General features: G+C 45.5%; 2 protein-coding genes across 2 annotated transcripts in view; one reads left to right on the top strand and one right to left on the bottom strand.

Moving 5' to 3' along the window:
• LOC146863663 (long-chain-fatty-acid--CoA ligase ACSBG2-like) overlaps positions 1 to 18,508 on the top strand; it is a 309,705-nt gene that overhangs the window by 249,363 nt on the left and 41,834 nt on the right. The gene's annotated exons all lie outside the window — the stretch shown is intronic.
• LOC146863664 (uncharacterized) overlaps positions 1 to 18,508 on the bottom strand; it is a 51,578-nt gene that overhangs the window by 2,918 nt on the left and 30,152 nt on the right. The gene's annotated exons all lie outside the window — the stretch shown is intronic.

The following is an 18,508-nucleotide window of genomic DNA, read 5'->3' as shown; positions in this document are numbered from 1 at the left end:
CACCTGACCGAGCCCACCTATTCCAGGCGTGCCATTTGTACATTAAGTAAGCATTTCCACTTCTTTTAGTCCTCAAAAATGCATAAATGGAGGACATATGCCTGTATTTTTGCATACACAAAATTGTTGGTTGGTTGATGCAGATGTGCTGCTAGTGCTAAACCCATTAGCACTCACTGAACAAACTACAAAAGGTTCGACTAAGGACTGGGGTAAGCACTAGCAGCACTCAGCAGCACGTGACGTAATAGAGGGGGCGTCGCAGACCACTAAAAAATTACAAACTTATAATAGGTAACTAAACCTAAGTATCAATCCACCCCTATCTCTTAGTGACAGGACAAAGGAAGGACTAGAGTCACTCTAGCATTACCTAACTTAAGTTTTCTAAAGTAAACTCTTACATAATCATGCAAAACGAGCGTAAACGCAAAGTTGCAAATAGCAAGATTAGTGTCGCAGAGCACCAGTGTCATAACAATCACAGAAGACTTTTAAACGTAAATTACCTGTAATGTATGTAAGCAGCAGCATTCTAGCTGGTCGGAAAAAAATATGTATTCGCAATATATAACACAAAGCAGAAGAACAGATACAAAGTAGTAATAATTAAATAGCTACTCACCAAGACCCGGGACCTCCACTCCTAGCAGGTCCAGCAGGTCCTGCTCCCGGTCCAGGATATCGGACCACCGGTACGTCAGCTGGTTCTGGCTGCGCCGGACACCCGAGCAGCGAAACACTACCCGGTGCACCTTTTCCCACCGCTGCCGACGCTCCTGGAGCCCATACCAGGACCCAGGCCTGCCGCCTGCTGCCAGGGTTAAGGGGAGGTGGCACTGCACAAAAAAAGCCAGTGCAGCCAACTCCACCTCCCCAAATAAGGCCCATGCCTGCACCCCTTGTGGGCGCCGCCTTCCGCAAGGAAGGCGGTCGCGGCTCAGGCTGCGATGCCCCCTGTGGCCCTTTGCCATGGTAGGCGGGGCGGAAAAGAAAAGGTAAAAATTAAAAAAGTAAGTAAAAGAAATGAAAAAAGCAGGCAATAGAAAAAGAGTGAAAAAGTAGTTCAAAAACACACAAAAAGTAGACAAAAACAAAAAATATAGAGTCAGGAAAATAGAGAGAGAGAGATAATAAATAAAAAAGATTTAAAAAAAGTTCAGAAACAAAGGATTGAAAAGATAGAGGGAGGATTGAAAAGCAGGCCCCAGAACCATAGCATAGAGTAAAAAACAAGATGGCCGCGCCCATTGCGACCGCATGGGCAAGTTCGCGAGATATTTTTCCCCCCGAGCACGCAAAAAGCATCGCGAACACGCAATACGCGTTCCCGAACAGGAAATACCCAACGCGAACAAGCGCGAGCATGCATTGCGTGACCCGGAACAGGAAATAGCATCGCGAGCGGGCGGGACAAGTGAAAACAAGATGGCTGCGCCCATTAGCGACCGCATGGGCAAGTTGGCGACACATTTCCAATGCGATCACGCAAAAAACATCGCGAACGGGCGGGACAAAAACTTTCGCGTCTTCGCGATATTTCCGCTTGTTCACGATAATTTTTAGCGTTTTCGCGAAGATTTGCGTAACGCGATTACGCAATTTCCGCCCACTCTTAGTTTTTTGTCTCAGAAAGTGTTGAGCAACAACCAAGAAAAAAGTAACGGGTGTTCACCTTCTACAGTTGTTCAGTATAGCACTTTCTTGGCTGGATCTTTCTTTTCTGAAAACATCTTCTTGCCATATGTGTCAGTATGCTTCAGTGCGCTGCCTGGAGGAATCATCTGAAAGGCATTTGGAGTCACCTAACTTGCCGATGTCTGCACCACAAGGCTTTCAAGCATAGGGTGTTTTGTCAGAACATCAGGGTCGTCAGGGGTCCGTCTGTGTAACCTGACCACAGGTCGATTGACTGTGGGAGCTGAGTATGGCTTTGACCAAGTGGCTACGAGGGTGTTCATGAGCGCCTTGTTAAATGGCAATAGAGACTCTGATGAAGACCGACCCATTGGCATATTTCAGTCAGCAAACTGACTTTGCTTTAACTGTAAGCAGTTGTAAATGTAACTGCAACTCTGGGCTCTACTACTGCAAAGGCCTCCATTCATGGACCTGGTGGGGAGTCCACCTTGGTTTCATTGAAGGGATCTAGCCCACTGGTATTCTCTAGGTGTAGGTAAAGTCCTTCATTGGTGTAATGAGAGGGCAAGATATTGTCTGCTTTCTCGTCATCATCAGTAACCCAGGGAAGATTTTGTAGGCTCCAGACCACATCATACTAGGAACCAAATAGGGCCGTCAGCCTCTGCTAATGTTGTCATTGTGATGAAAGCAGCGGATCTGGTTGAATGAACACTGGCTGTGTGCATTCAACTAGATCCTCAGCTTCCATCACAATGCCAACCATATCTCATAATGCAGTATAGGCCTATGTGATCGCCACTGAGCCACATGGCGCCACCTGTTGACACACAGGAGGCATTGCTGGAAGAGGTTTCAAGATCCCGCCTGGTACATAGGCTATTCTAGGAGTGACTAATATGCAGTTAGATGCAGAGACAGTGATGTGCAGAGATCATGTTTCTCTACAGTCAAGGACACTGGCTGGTAACAAGCTTTATTCACACAAACAGAGCTTGGTCCTGCTGGCCCAGGCCCTGGCGACTGTGGTGTTGAACACACTGGTGTAAATGTGAGAGGAGGTCTACCCTCTGAGGGAGACAGAGTGGAAGGCACAGGGAGATTGAAATGAGGTTGGCACACTACACCCTTCATGCACACACAGTAGCAATTCGGATTACTTGGGTCCATTGAAACAGAAGGAATCAGAGGTATGGTAGGTAACACGTATTGAAGCAGAAAGTTCCACCTCAACTGAAACGTTTCCCTCAGTGCTCCCTGCATTGGATACTAACGGCATAGAATTCCAGGCAGTGAGTGTTCTCTGGAGTCCCCAATATTTGAATAATGTCAAGGACTACCTCTGAGTGAGGTTGCCTCTCGTGATTAGCAAGAGAAGACCAGTTGAGACTGTCCGTTCGCATTTTGGGCACTCTGGTCAGGTGATTTGCTAATAAGCAGATTTGATGGTCCTAACCCCGGGACTAGAGTCGCAAAGCTTCTTGGCAGAGCAGATGCAACCCTGCTCTTTCTTGCTTATTGATGTACCACATCGTGGTTGTATTGTCCATCAAGATCTGGACAGACTGGCGGCAATTGTAATGGAGGACGGACTTGAGAAACAGATGTATCGCCTGCAGTTTCTGGTTTCTGGAGAACTTGAGACTCCCTCTACATGGGAACTACCACCCAACTCATGACAAAACTCCAGATTATCCAGAACACTGCAGCCAGACTCATCCTTGACCTCCCCAGACGGACTCACACCACCATTCACTTCAGCAAACTCCACTGCTACCAGTCACAAAGAGATGGCAGTTAAAGCTGCTCACCCACGCCTACAATGCACTACACAATGAAGGACCGGCATACATCAACATTCAAATGAACTTCCACCTACCTACACGGTAACATCGCTCCGAATCCCTCATCCTTGCAGCCACATGTCGCATCTGCCAGACCAACAGCGGAGGTCGCACCTTTTTCCACCTGGCGGCTGAGACCTGGAACAACCTCTCCCTGTGCCTCAAAGCATCTACATCACTATAGCTGTTCAGGAAGGACCTCAAGACCTGGATGTTCAACCAATAGAAGAACCGTCCGACCGCTCTCCCAGCACCTTGAGACCCTTACGGGTGATGCAGTTGCGTTCTACAAATCCAATTGATTGATTGATTGATTGATACAGCTTTTGAGATTTCCGTTGTGTTGGAACCACAATGCTTCATTTGAGGGCCCTCGTATGCAACATTGCATGAGTTACCAACAGAATGCAGGAGGCTGCATTAGGACTGCAGGAGTACCATCAGGACTGGAATGATCCCTCCACTCTGGAGAGGAGGGACGACAGGACTCAATGTGCTGTCTGGCATTGCCCCTATAAACAGAATGTGCTGAGAGGGCACCAGGTGAAATTTGGGTCGGTTGACAAAAAAACGTCCAGGTTCAACAACAACGTGGTTGTTGCCTGCAAGTGGCAAGCCACTATCTCTGGAGACCTGCTTTGATGTGGCAGTCATCCGGGTAAGGGAATACTGTGATTGCTACCCCTTTGGAGATCGGCCACAACCACTACCATCACTTTGTGAAGGCTCGAGGAGTGGAAGTGATCAGACCTGACCATGAAACAAATAAATATTCTGCAGGTCGACAGACTCCATACAGTTTAAGGAGAACCTGAGCTAGGGACGGCATCTTGAACTTTTCTTTTTCATAACCGTAGTGAATCCTCGTACAAACGAGTTGCTGCAGTCGCTTCACATTAGGTTAGATCTCATGAAATGGTTAACTAGTGCCCTGCTGACTCACATGCAAATTTCTATAAACATACTGTGGACAAAGTAGGAAACATTCTTCACTACAGCACTTAATGACGATAAATGGGAGTATGCCCTGTCATACCACTATACAGTATCCAGAAATGCCCACCTGAAGCTCATACAATTGGTTATTCTACACAGGACTTGCCTGACCCCTGGGAGGACTAATAATCTTTACACAGGAGCAAGTTCTGGGACACAAGTGCAGCACTGGCCTACTTCCTGAGTGCACTGTTGAAGCTACTGCTCCAATCCTTGCAGTGGTTCGATATGCAGTGCTTCCTTATGCTCTTTTGCCCAGAGCTCCTGATGAATTGGTTACTCTGACACTTTTTCCCACTTCTTAAGGCTCAGCACTCTCAGCTATCAATGACCCTCTTCAGGCTTCTGGAAAAACGTTGCTGAGGCACAGACACCAGTGGCATCGTGAACCCCCCATTTTCACAGCTTAAGGTGTTGACAATTATAGTTATTTATGACCCTGTCCTGGCTGCAGCTCTGCAGACAAAAGCTATTAAAAAATCAAAAGTAAAGAAAAACGATAAAAAACAAACTGATCAGGATGTAACCACAGCAAATAAATTAAGAGAAAAAGCGAGGGAATGAAAGAGAGAGTGGGAGAGAGGTTAGGAAGGAGGAGCAAGAGGAAGGGCTTTTACATATAAGGGCGGAACTGTGGATTAAAGGATAAAAGGACTGATGGATGGAAGGGGAAAATAAGATTTTCATGGGTGGGTGAAAGAAAGTGTCTGTAATGATGAAGGGCTGGATTAGTGGGTGGATGGATAAATAGATGCCTGGATGGAAGGGTGAAAAGATGAATTGGTGGATTGATAAAAGGAGGGTGAGTTGGTGAATGGATGGAGGAATGGGTAAAAGTATGGTGGAAAGGTTGGAAGTGTGAGTAGGAGGATGGATGCAAGACTGTAATGATGAGATGGATAGAGTGGTGAAAGGATTGATGTATTGGTGGAAACATGAGAAGATGGATAAATGGATGGATGCATGACAGCTTTAAAGGATGGAGAAATAGATGAACAGAAGGATGGATTAAGTGACCTATTCTAGAGTGTACTCGCTTTGGTTACCTGATAGCCTTTGGGGGATGGATCAAAGTGGGGGGTATTTTAATTTTCTGGGTCCACCCTGTTATAGGAACAATTAACACATTCATGATACCATGAATAGCTTATTCCATAGATTTCATTAACTGGAATTTCCTCACTTTCCAACACATTTAGAACCATCGTTAAAAATTCCTTAACATCCTATTGAGAATTTAAAGTAAATTGTATAACATCAGTACAACAATGTCACGTATAGGTGTGGTTGAAGAACTCACATTTTTCAGATCCTCCACTAAGCTGAATACATTTGTGAAAGCTCGGCACAGATTTTTCACTTTGATTTATTGACTATATTCAAGCACTACTGGTAAATGAAACACAACAATTACCACTACATGCGAGAAGCAAGAGCTTTCTTTGTTTCTTTCTGAATAATTCCTATTCAAGTGCCTTTTAATATATTGCCATACTCCACATCTGCCGCCTGGGTCAATTTTTGAGTCAACTCAGCATACTGAAAATTTAACCATATGTTAACATTTCAAATACTTCCTCAGAACCTTTTAGTATCTTTATGAAGCAATTGTCAACTGTAGAAGGTCATCAAAAACTATGACGTGCTTAGCAGTAAAGAGAACATCATAGTCAGTTTTGAGTACCTCTTGCATCCTTAGATGAATGACAGCTAGCATTAGGTTAGATGCAATGCTAACCTCTTCAATAATAAGCACTTTTAATTGTATTTATGTCTCTGGGCACTTCATGGCAAGCCTCACCAGATACCTTCAAGTACTGTAGTTTGTTGTCATGTTCCACAGGCTTCCTTTCATGTTGTGAGCAGCTAGTCCAGTAGGAGCAGTCAGAACACATGGGGAATCACAACTAGTTATCCTGTGAACAAACGCAGTCTCCACTTTAAGCGGAAAACATTGCCTGCCTGACCAATAACATAGAGAATTGTAGGCTTGAATGTTGTACATGAACATTCAGACTTATCATGTAAAAGTACATGCTCTACTGATTCACATATTTTTTCAAACATTACTAGTCCCTCCTTACTTGGCCCACAGTATTTTCAACTTTATTCATAGCTTTGGACGCTCAGTGATAGGCTGCCTACGGGAATCTTGAGTATTAGGGCCGGAGCTCTGGCTCCCTTGTGAACTGGTCTTTGCAACCTCTTTAGCAAGTGTTTCCTCTTGTTGAATATTATCATTCAACATTTTCAGATATGTGGGAAACACTGCACACTTAATATTATCTCTAACTGCCTTGAACATATCTTTATAGCAGTCGAACTCACCTAGTAACACATTCTCAGAACCCCAAGGTTTAAAACTTTGCAAAAGAGCCAAGTCAAATAATTCTCCTTTCTCTACTGTTTGCCAGCTCAGTTTACAATAATTAATAAGACCCACCTTTGAGTGTCTCACTGAAAATCTGTTGCAGCCAGTCACCCCAAACCTTCCTTGTTCAATATTTTTAATCGATGTTATTGCTGTATGTGTAGTTCTGCAGTACTTGCTTTATACAAGAAAGGAAGTAGTTCAGAGCTGTCCAGTTCAGATGTGAGCCTACATTGAGACATTAAAAAATCCCTTATCTGTAGGTATTTGAAAAAGAAATAGTGAGGGAGATAGAACGAGACCTGGAGTTGAGCAAATGTACAGATCTCCACCTCATAGCACTGCCAAGTTTTACCCACTACATCGTGGAATATAGCCGGAAATGTTGGATTATCCCACAGAGCAAAACCAAAGGGAATGATGGACGAAGTGTTGAACATTGCAAGCACTCACCCCCAGTCAACTGACCTGGGTTTAATCCATCATCATTCTTTAGCCCACTCTGCCACCCCAGTTCAGACATGGCCATATGCAAATCAGTCTGACCCTGTGCCTCATGGGAACAGTCCAGCCTGGACTGCCATTTTTGCATTTGTCATCCCACAGATGTGTATCTGAATGAATCAGCGGGAGAGAGTATTTAGTAGAAATTTCCTACCATAAACTGATGCTGTCCATAATAAGCTTAAACCTAACACGTTTTAAATAATTAGGATTTCCACATGAAAATAAAAATAGCCTGTAGTCTGGCCCTAGTGCTGGTCGATAGCCAAACACTGAGGGGTCTGGGTCACCTCGTATTGGCAGATTACGCAAATGCCACCCAGAAGTAATGTTAAAGACGGGAAGCTGCAACCCAACCTGCCCAGATGGGAATTTTAAAAATCTTATAGCACGTCTAGCCCGCCTATATCCCCAGATGAAGCTGTCTGTAGCACATTTGAGGAGTTTCAGAAACATGGCTTCGGACCCTGAGGGGAATTGCCTGACATAGGTATAAAACATTTGGAAAAAAATATACAATTTAATGATATTACATTGGCCTATGATGCTTATCAGGAGCTTAGTCCAAAGCTGCAATTTACTAGTAACTGAACGTATTAGGTGTTCATAGTTCAATCTGACAACTTTCCAGACCTGAGAGCTTAATTGCACCTAGAGATATGTTGCTGTTGAACAGACCCCAGCAATCTGGGCTTCTGGTTTAAAATTTAGTAGGACTAGAGACTTAGGGCCATATGTATCAAAAAAGAGTATTGCAATTCTCAAATTGTGATTTTTAGCTGATCGCAATTAGAGAATCGCAAAATGCAATGTATGTAGGATTTTCTAAAAATGTTGTGAATCCTACATATTCCTTATTTGCGAATCGCAAATTGAGATTCAAAATTAAGGAATACCTTCCCATTCATTCCTATAGATTAGGAGGCCCATAGGAATGAATGGGAAGACATTTGCGATTACCAATTAAAGAATCGCAAATTGAGAATGCAATTTCAAGGTTGCAAGGGTGTCAAAAGGACACCCTATTGCACCCCTGAAATATGCATGTGTGCACATTTTGCACACATAATGTGCGACATATGGCACTTTTAAAAAATCCCAAAAGGGCTGTTTTGAAGAAAATCGCGAATTACCACCAACTTGAAGTTGGTGGTAATTTGCAATTCCTTAAAGCCAAATAGCAAATTTCTGGTGCTTCCAGAATTGCATTTAAGGAATCGCAATTTGCAATTCCTTAATTGGATTCGCAAAATAGAGAATCGCACATTTTTCAATTCTCTATTTTGCGATGGGCTTGTGGGATGATACATCCCAAAAGGCTTCTTCCAATTCGCAAACAGGTCGATTCTGAGAATCTGCCCATTTGCAAATGCGAAAAAGGCTTGATACATATGGCCCTTAGATACATTAAGGTAGTAGCCACAGAATATTACACATCTATTAGCATCCTGAATAATGATAGCTAGCGTGACAGACAGGTTAGATGAAACCCACCGTATTGGTTTTAAGTATGTCAGTGCTCTCTGTATCAAACTGAGCAGGGTTTCAGGAAATGATTTCAACATACGTTTTCATGACTCTTGCAAACACATACAGCTAGCATATGAAAACAGGCTATGAACGGAACAATGTACGGTGTATGCACACTAGACTGTAGGGAGAGACTGCCCTCTCCACTCACACCTCTGCCCAAGGAGATAGACTTGCGTAGTGGGGAGAGAGAAGGGAATAGCCTGTCTGCTGAGACTTCTCCACAGGTTTACAGACGTATGCACTAGGGTCTAGGGAGGAGCTGCCCTCTCCACTGAGACCCCTCCCAGAGTGACAGGTGCATTCAGAAGAGTGTGGGGAGGGAATGGTCTCTCTGCTGTGAACTCTCTCGCTTAGACTATGGGTGTGCAAAGTAAGGGATGGGGAGAGACTGGCATCTCCGCTTACACCTCTCTCTAGCATGACAGAAGTGCGTGGTAGCATGTGGGGAGGGACTGGCCTCTTCACTGATACTTCACTCATGGCTGGCAGATGTGCGTAGTATGGTATGAGGTGAGACTAGTCTCTCCACTGAGATTGTTCTCTTAATAACGCATGTGCGTAGTAGGGTGTGGTGAGAAACTAACCTTTCTGCTGTGATTTTTCTCTTGCCTAACAGAAGTGCATAGCAGGGTGTGATGAGGGACTAATCTTTCTGCTTTTACCTCTCTTTTGGATGATGGGTGTGCGTAGTAGGTTGTAGAGAGAGACTGGTCTCTTCGCTGAGATCTCTCTCTTGGATGACGGCTATGCACAGCAGGGTGTGGAGAGAGACTAACGTCTCCACTGAGCTCCACTGAGCTCTATATCTTGCCTAACAGAAGTGCATAGTAGGGTGTGATGCAGGACTAGCCTCTCTGCTGAGTCCTCTTTCTTGGATGACAGGTGCCCATAGTAGATTGTTGGAAACAATTGACAACTCCACTTACACCTCTCTCTGGGATAACAAGTGTGTCTAGTAAGGTATGGAGACACCGACCTCTCAGTTGACAGCTATCCTCAAGGTGATGGGTGTACATATTAGTGTATGAAGAGGGACTTGCCTCCCACTGCACCTTTCTCTGGGATGTCGGGTATGTATAGTTGGGTGTGGGAAAGGACTGGCCTCTCCACTAAGACCTCTCTCTTGGATAACAGGTGTGCATGCTAGAGTGTGGGAAGGGACTGACCTCTCCATTAACAGCTATCCTTAGGGTGATGGGTGTATGTAGCAGAATATGGAGACGGTCCGACCTCTTCGCTGAGATCTCTATCTGGGTTGACTGATATGAATAGTAGGGTGTGGGGAACGGTTGCCCTCTCCACTGAGACCTCTCTCTTGCATAACAGGTATGCATAGTAGTGGGGAGGACCTGACCTCTCCCTTGACAGCTATCCTCAGGGTGATGGGTGTATGTAGCAGAATATGGAGAGGGTCCGACCTCTTCGCTGAGATCTCTATCGAGGTTGACTGAAATGAATAGTAGGGTGTGGGGAACGGCTGCCCTCTCCACTGAGACCTCTCTCTTGCATAACAGTTATGCATAGTAGGGTGTGGGGAGGGACTGACCTCTCCACGGTGATGTCTCTCTTGAATAATGGGGGTTGCATAGTAGGGTGTAGAAAACAACTGGCATCTCCCCTAAGCCCTCTCTCTGGGATAACAGGTGTGCGTAGTAGGGTATGGAGAGGGACTGACCTCTCCATTGGCAACTATCCTCAGGGTGACAAATGAGCATAGACGGGTGCAATGATGAACTACCTCTACAGTGACTCCTCAGTAGGGCTACAGATGTGCATAGTAGAGTAGAAAGAGATGTTGCCTACTCCTCACTATCTTTTTAGGATCATGCGAGAGTCCCTCAGGATTGAAAAGTTTTGAAAAAAAGAATTTACACTTTCTTTCATCACAGTACTTTACAGACCTCCTCTCAATTACTATGTGGACAGGATGCCATTATCATACCCAAATATATACCTTTTTTACTTCATTCTCACAAAACAAGCTATTTTTCATAATCAACAGTAATGGCGGCCATTTTATTTTTAACCTTCAACAGCCAGCTAATCAGAGCGCTCATTTCAGCAGGACACACTGGAGCATCACGTTCCAGGGAAAGCCAATCGTATGGTTCCATTTTTTAATTTGCTCTTCTGCAGGACTCTCGCAGGACTCTCGTGAATCAAACTGTCCTGATATACAAATATTTTTTAACCTTAATTTCTCCAAAACTACTGAACCAATTTACACCAAATCACAAAAAGCGCAATTTGTGGACCAAGATCTAGCTTCCTGCCAAAGTAAATGTAAGTCCGATAAGCAGTTGTTGCTGTAGTGTTTTTTAAAAAAGTCTATGTAAAATGCATGGGGATGCAGAGATCATAACATGTTCAATACCTCTACACAACTATGATTCATTTGGAGCAAATGCATTTGTAAACACTTACACCCATTAGCTAGACACAGGCTGAACACAATTAGATAGAAAAGTAATATGGTAGTTACCCACTACTATGTAAACTATGAAACAAACTAACACACTCATTGGAGGATGCAATCAATGATGCCATCAGCGATGTCATCAATGATGTCATTTGAGATGTCATCAGTGATGTCATAAATGATGTCATATAACATGTCATGAGTGATGTAATATTTGAGGTCATAAGCAGTGCATAGCAGAGGCGCAAGATATAGTTAGCTCACCTAACTATAACGGCTGAATTTCTGTGTTTATTTCAGTTCAAAATGATAATGTTGTCACTGACATATTCACCTAACTATAATGTCACTTTAACCTTTATTTTTTAAAGTGAATTCCAATTTAAAAAAGAAACATAAGTCTTTTTATTACACCTAACTATAAAATTACCTTAACCTTTGATCCTTTCAGTGAATTTCTATCGTTTTTTAACACAAAGTAGCATGGCAGGGGGTTGGCCACACATCCTGGTCAGTGGCCAGGCCCTGCAGCGAACTTCCCAAAAACAGCCAACCCCATGCTGTTTGCCAGAAGGGTGGTAAAGCACTCACAAATGCAGGGGGAAATATTTTTTAGGGGCAAACAGCGGTCCCAGGGACCACAACCTGCCCTTAGAAAATGAAACAAACATTTCATTTTTCTTTTTTAAATGCCTACCGTTTTCCTTTAAGGAAAACGGGACAGGAAAATGGGCTGCATTTTAAAAAAACTGCTTTATTTGAAAGCAGTCCCAGACATGGAGGTCTCCTGAGCCCAGCAGGCCACCATACCTGGGAGGGCCAGCCATTCCTAATGGGGTCGCAATTTGTGAGTGCCTTATTAATATGCATGAGGAGTGCGACACTGTTATACATTGTGATTTGCGAGTCGCAAATTGCGATTCGCAATTTGCGAGTCGCAAATCACAGTGGTCGTACATCTGGCTCTAAAACTTGTGCCTAAAATTACTTAATGGCTTGAGATACAGGGGCATATGTACAAGCCCTTATCGGCACCACAACGTCACTTTTACAGATGTTGTGGTGGCGATAGAGGCTGCGCCTTATGTACAAGGCAGCGTTAAGCCACTTAATGTGGCTTAACGCTGCCTTGTTCGGAGGCACCCTTTCACGCTATGGTTAGCGAAAAAGGGGCATGCAGTGGGTGTTGTGGTGGGCATTCCACTGCAATACGCATTTTATTTGACGCTGCCCCCTATGTACAAGGGTGGCCTACATAGGAGGCAGCGCCAAAATTAAGACCAGGAAACCCTTGTCTTAAGTTGGTGAAACGAGGAGCAATGCATTATTTCTCCTCGTTTTTGTTTTTTCCATGTATGCTGTCTTGTGCAGCACACATTGAAAAAGCAAAATGCCATGGTTAGTTTATGTAAGGAAGGTGTTCCTTCCAGTACATAAACAAACCTTTAAAAAAAGCAATTTTTTCACTTTCATGTGTGCTACATGAAGCAGCACACGTGAAAGTGACAGAATTGCATTTTAGGATTGTTTATGTGCAGGAAGGGACACCTTCCTACACATAAACAATCTTTCCCTGTACGCAGACACCCTTGCACTCTGGTGCCGGGGTGCCTGCGTTGGCACTAAGGTGCACATGCAACAACATACGGAAAAGCGATTCCTTATTAGCGAGAAATAAGGAATCGTTATTAGGGAATCGCATTTCGGAATGCATCAACAGATTCGGGAAAAAAAAGCGATTTCTTAAAAATCGCTAATATTTTCCGAATCCACAATAGCGAGTAGAGCAAACACCGAATAGCAAAAAGTGAAATCGGTATTAGCGAAATCGGTATTAGCGAAATCTGTAATAGCGAAATCGGTAATAGCGAAATCGGTAATAGCGAAATCGGTAAAAACAGGTTGCTCTGGGAGCGGTCTTGTGACATCCCTACCAGGAAGTAAAGCTGCCCCACCCTCATTCACTCGCCTGAGGAGCTCACAGGAGGAGGCACAGGACACAGGCTGAGGCTACAGAATCCCCACTGACAACCCATCCACCCTACCCTCACCAGGATGGACAAGGATGCACCAGGCACCGTTGAAACTGCCAGGAAGAGGAAGAGAAAGTTCTCTGACCGGGAACTGGAGCACCTGATTGAGGGGGTGAGCAGCAAGCATGATAGGCTGTTCGGAAAGCTGTCTCTCAAGGTGCCAGAGGCGGAGAGAAGACGCATTTGGCTGTGCATCAGGGAGAGGGTGAATGCCGTGGGAGTGACGCCCCGCAGCATCGATGAACTAAAGAAGAGGTGGTATGACCTCAGGAAGAGGGCCAAGGAGAGGATCGCAGAAAGGGTCAAGGAGGCAGCTGGCACAGGAGGGGGGGGCATCCACAGTGCCTGCAAACACTGCCCTTGAGGAGCTAGTCGAGGGGACCATCGAGCCAGAGGCAGTCGTGGGAGTCACGCAGATGGACACCTCCGGCGCAGCCACAACAGAACAAGGTAAGATGCATGCCTGCGCCCATACTCTGCATATCGTATACCCATTCCCATCCCCCCAGATCGATCACAGTGTGCAGCCAGAAGTGCACCACACAGATTCCCTCACATCAGTAGTGCATCATGGGAGTCGTAGTCATGTCAGCCAGGTGTGCAAGTATAGTCATAAATGCCCAAAAAATTAGATCAGCAGTACAAGCAAAACAATAGACTCAAATATTGTAATTAATAGGAGTACATGTATGAAAATCTAGAAACAGATGTAGTAATAATCCAACTAACCATGCACTGTTTCACACACAGATGCATCTCCTTGCGATTCTGATGATAGCGGGAGCCTCATCATCTCAGAAACACCAGCTGATTCAGATGGCGACACTCCGCAGGAGGGTCAATCCCCACCTCCACCAGCAACTATACCACCACCATCACCACCACCTGCTGCGCCAACTGCAACCAAACCACCAAGACGCAGGGCACAAGTCCCCCCCATGCAGGTGATGGATGCATGCCCGAGTCCTGCAACCCCAACTGGGCTAAGTCCGACAGTTGTCACACCGCCAGCACCACCACCAGCACGTGGCCAAGTCACGCAGCGGCGCAGGTCCCTGCGCAGTACTTCTGATGTAGCCGACCAGGCAAGCTCCTCAAATGGTGGCATCGAGGCGCAGATGCTGCGTGTCCAGCGCCTGCAGGGGAGACACATTGGGACCATTAGCCTACACATGTCGCGTCTTGCTAAGCAAATGTGCACCCTGACAGGCGCAGTGCGGAACATGACCACAGTTGTGGCAGAGGGGAATGAAAAACTGAGTGAGGACCTCCAGGAACTCACCCATGCCGTCAGAGCAGGACATCACAGTGAGCGACGGAGGCACAGACAGAACTTGCTCCGTTCCACTGCATCAACCAGGGCCATCACTAGGCTCTGCAACAGCACTGCTGTATTGTCCCGACGCTCCGTGTCACTGTAGGTGGACCTCGGCCATTACTGTGGTGACGTGGCAAAGGCCTTAGGCCAGGTGACCACTGCAGTGGAACACTTGCAGAGCGGAACATTCAGTGGCAGCAACTTGGGAGGGGGGATGGCAGTGAGGCTGCCTCAAGTGTCAGCAGAGTATCCGTGGTGGAGACCAGCACCAGGAGGCGCAGTTCGCGCTGCTCCACAGCCACAGGGACAGGCCGTGGTGAGGTGGAGGAGACAGGTGATAGGAGGCTGGGCGTTCGTGGCAAGCGCCACTAGTCATACAGTACGGCATCCCTGACCATGGTGGGGTAACCATGGCCCGGTCCAATTGTACTATTGCACACCCGTGACTACAACGGGCATGTTTTGGTCCTCATTGAGTGGGGGAACTCTAATTCGCAGTTATGTGTGACTGCACATACATCAGTGCTCCTGTGCATTAAACAGTAGCACCCCTAATGATACCGTCATGGCTCATTCTTACCTGGGTCAGAAATATTGTTGCGTGATGTATGTCCGCCTCCTTTGGCCCTCAGCTGTGTTAGGAACGTGTGCCTGTCGGTGTTGTGCGGGTGGTTGGTCATCCCGGTAGTCGTCATTCCTGTCCACCTCAATGGGTATCCCCCTTCTGTTTGCGATGTTGTGCAGCATGGCACATACTGCTACAATCCTGCAGCAGGTGTCTGGTTTATATTGCAAGGCACCACCAGTCTTATGTAAGATTCGGAAGCGACTCTTCAGAATCCCAAAGGTCCTCTCAATCACACTTCTGGTGCTTATGTGGCCCGCGTTGTAGCGTTGCTCCTGTGGTGTTGCTGGATTGATGTAGGGGGTGAGGATATATTCACGCAGGGCGTATGCACGGTCACCTACAGGATGGAAGCAAAGGCTTAGCGACAGTGATGAATATACATGTGTGATGCTCATGTTATGAAGAGGTATGTGTACGTACCAAGCAGGAGTCCCTCTCCAAATTCTCCATTGAGTAGGCGCCTGTGGATGCCACTGTGTCGGAATATGTAGGAGTCGTGTGTGCTCCCTGGAAATTGTGCCACTAGGTCCGTGATGATGTGCTTGGCATCGCACACGACCTGCACGTTGATGGAGTGGTAGGACTTGCGGTTACGGAAAATGTACTCATTGGCTGAGGGTGGACAGATGGGGACATGCGTGCAGTCAATGCATCCTATGACATGGGGGAATTGGGCCACCTGGTAGAATGCCTGTTTGGTGTGGTCCAACTGCTGTGGGGTTGTGAGGAAGCTGATGTGGTTATGTATCATTGTCAGCATGGCATCAATGAATTTGTGGAAGAAGCGTGATAGTGCGCTTTGTGATACGCCTCCCGCTACGGCAATGACCCCCGGAAAACTTCCAAAGGCCAGTAGGTGCAGGCTGCATAGGACCTGGACGTGCACAGGAATATCATTGGTCCGACGTGTCTGGTGCTGCAGTAGTGGTTCAAGGTCTGCAATTAGGCGCATGATCATGGCACGATTGAGACGATACTTGTCGTAAACCTCATCCTCATTTTGGCCAAGCAATGTGATGCGCACTCTGAAGACTCTCTCCTGGACCCTTCTCCTGCGCTGTCCTGCTGCATTAATTCGCATCCTCCTTGCAAGCACGTAGAGGGCTGCCATTTTGTGCAAGGAAACAGGGTCTCCTGGCCCTATTTGTATGGCTTACTGATTGTTAGCATCTGTGGCACATTTAGAATTTTTTTAGTTTTTTTTTTTTTTAATGCAACTTTACCTCCTGGTTCTGATTCCCCTTAATCTGCTCATGCAAAATTGCGATTTTTGGGATTTTCGGTATTTGCGACTTTTGATGCATTCATTAGCTATTCGTCATTTCTGATTGGCACATGCCGGGCGCTATTAGGGATTTCGGTATTTGCGATTTATTGTTTTGCGATTCTCTATTTTGACGGGGCTTCTTTTTGCGATTCTTTATTTTAGCGGAGAATTATTTAGCGATTCTTTATTTTTTCCCGATTTGTGTTGATGAATTGGGATTCGTTTTTTGCCACTCGCTAACGGGTGATTTTTGCGATTCGGTATTTTTGCGAGTTGGTTTTTGGTTGATGCATGTGCCAGTATGTTGCTAAACTTAGCGCCATCGCGGGGGCAAAAGCCAGGCTGCACCACATTCTTGTAAATATGGTGCATCCATGCGTTTCTGAAGTGGGGGAGCGTGTCGTTAAGCCAAGGAGGCTGAAGACATGCTCCGCCACTTGCTTGTGCATATCTCCCATAGTTAATTCAGATAAGTATAACTTTAAGTATAACTATAACTGCTGAATTTCTATGATTTTGTGTGGGCAAATGTCAACCTAACTATAATGGCCCTGCAACCTTTGGTTTTTTTGTGTGAATTTCTATGTTTTTTTTAACTTAAAGTAATATATAATTATGTAAATTAAAACAACCACTGTTGCGCATAGCCTTCAGCTGGGGGTGATGGCCTGGCCAACCCCCCCACATGAGCCCAACCCCACACCTTTGGCCGTGTGTGGCAGGGGTATGGTGTGTGAGTTTGTGAGGAGTTTTTTTTGTTTACAATTGGGCTTCTACCCACGGATCCACTGAAGATCCACATCCCTAGATATCTGTACATTTCTTTCTTTAATAACTCTCACACTACTGAACAGATTTACACAAAATTACAAAAGGAGATCTTTTCGACCGAGATCTAGCTTCTGTCAAATTTGGTGTAATTCCGTTCAGCGGTTCAGGCTTTAGCTGTGTCTAAAATCATCAAAATCGTTTTGGGACCTCCTACTTTTCTTGGCCCCTGCTTAACAGATCACCCCAAAACCTTCCATGCAAAACTAGGTATAGTAGGGCACATTTTGGGAAAATTACAAGAAGATTCGTCAAACGGCACCAAAGTTATTAGCAAAACAAAAAACACTTTTGTCAATGGGAAAAGTTGATCCTAAGTATTACTACCAAACATAACCACACAGTGACTATCAGTGAGTATTATGATAGATATATACATATATATCTATACAATGATGATAGACACCGTGTGGTTCTTTTTGAGCCATGCTTTCCATTGTAAAGGCATTTTTTGTTAAACGTATATTTATTGGCATTTAAAGTAATCACTTCTGAGCAGTTACAAACAATGCTATCATCCATTCTCCCATTGTACTACAATATGGCACTTCAGCAGTAAAGCGGGATCTATTGTACAATATTCAGTCTCATCATCTGCCATATTCGGCTAAGGCAATATCAGACGCCTTATACGCAGTAGGGCTTAGGGTTCCTGCTAACAGAATTTGGACCTACTGTAGCTTATTTTCAAAACCGTGTGTATCTATGAGTATCAGCTTGTCCAAAGTATCTCTAAACGGAGCTCCCACAGAATGGTCTCTTGCATGGTCTGGTACATTTCAAGTCTGCTCATTGGGATCACAATTCCAGTTGAGAAAAATATAGCCAACATAGGTGATAAAAAAACTAAGAAGGGGAAGGAAAGAGAACGTGAGGAAAGAGAAGAGAGCAAAGAGACAGAAGGAAGGCAAGGCCGGCGGTGTTCAGCGTCCTCTCAACACTAAAAACGTGGGCCCTCAAAGCGGGGGTGCTGTAATATCTACGGCCAGTGCTTGTCGCGGGTGGCATTCAAATGAAGGGCAGGACTGCCTGTACTAGGGAAGAGGATGGGGTGCCCGGGGCCTGCGGAGAAAGCCCCACCAAGGGGAGGGATCGAGTGGTACCGCCAGTGGTGCCCCAGAGGCTA

The sequence above is a fragment of the Triturus cristatus genome, chromosome 2_1 (assembly GCF_964204655.1).
Source record: "Triturus cristatus chromosome 2_1, aTriCri1.1, whole genome shotgun sequence".
Classification (NCBI taxonomy): Eukaryota; Metazoa; Chordata; class Amphibia; order Caudata; family Salamandridae; genus Triturus; species Triturus cristatus.
Note: the sequence above shows the minus strand (reverse complement) of the source record. Positions and strands in the feature narration are given on the sequence as shown.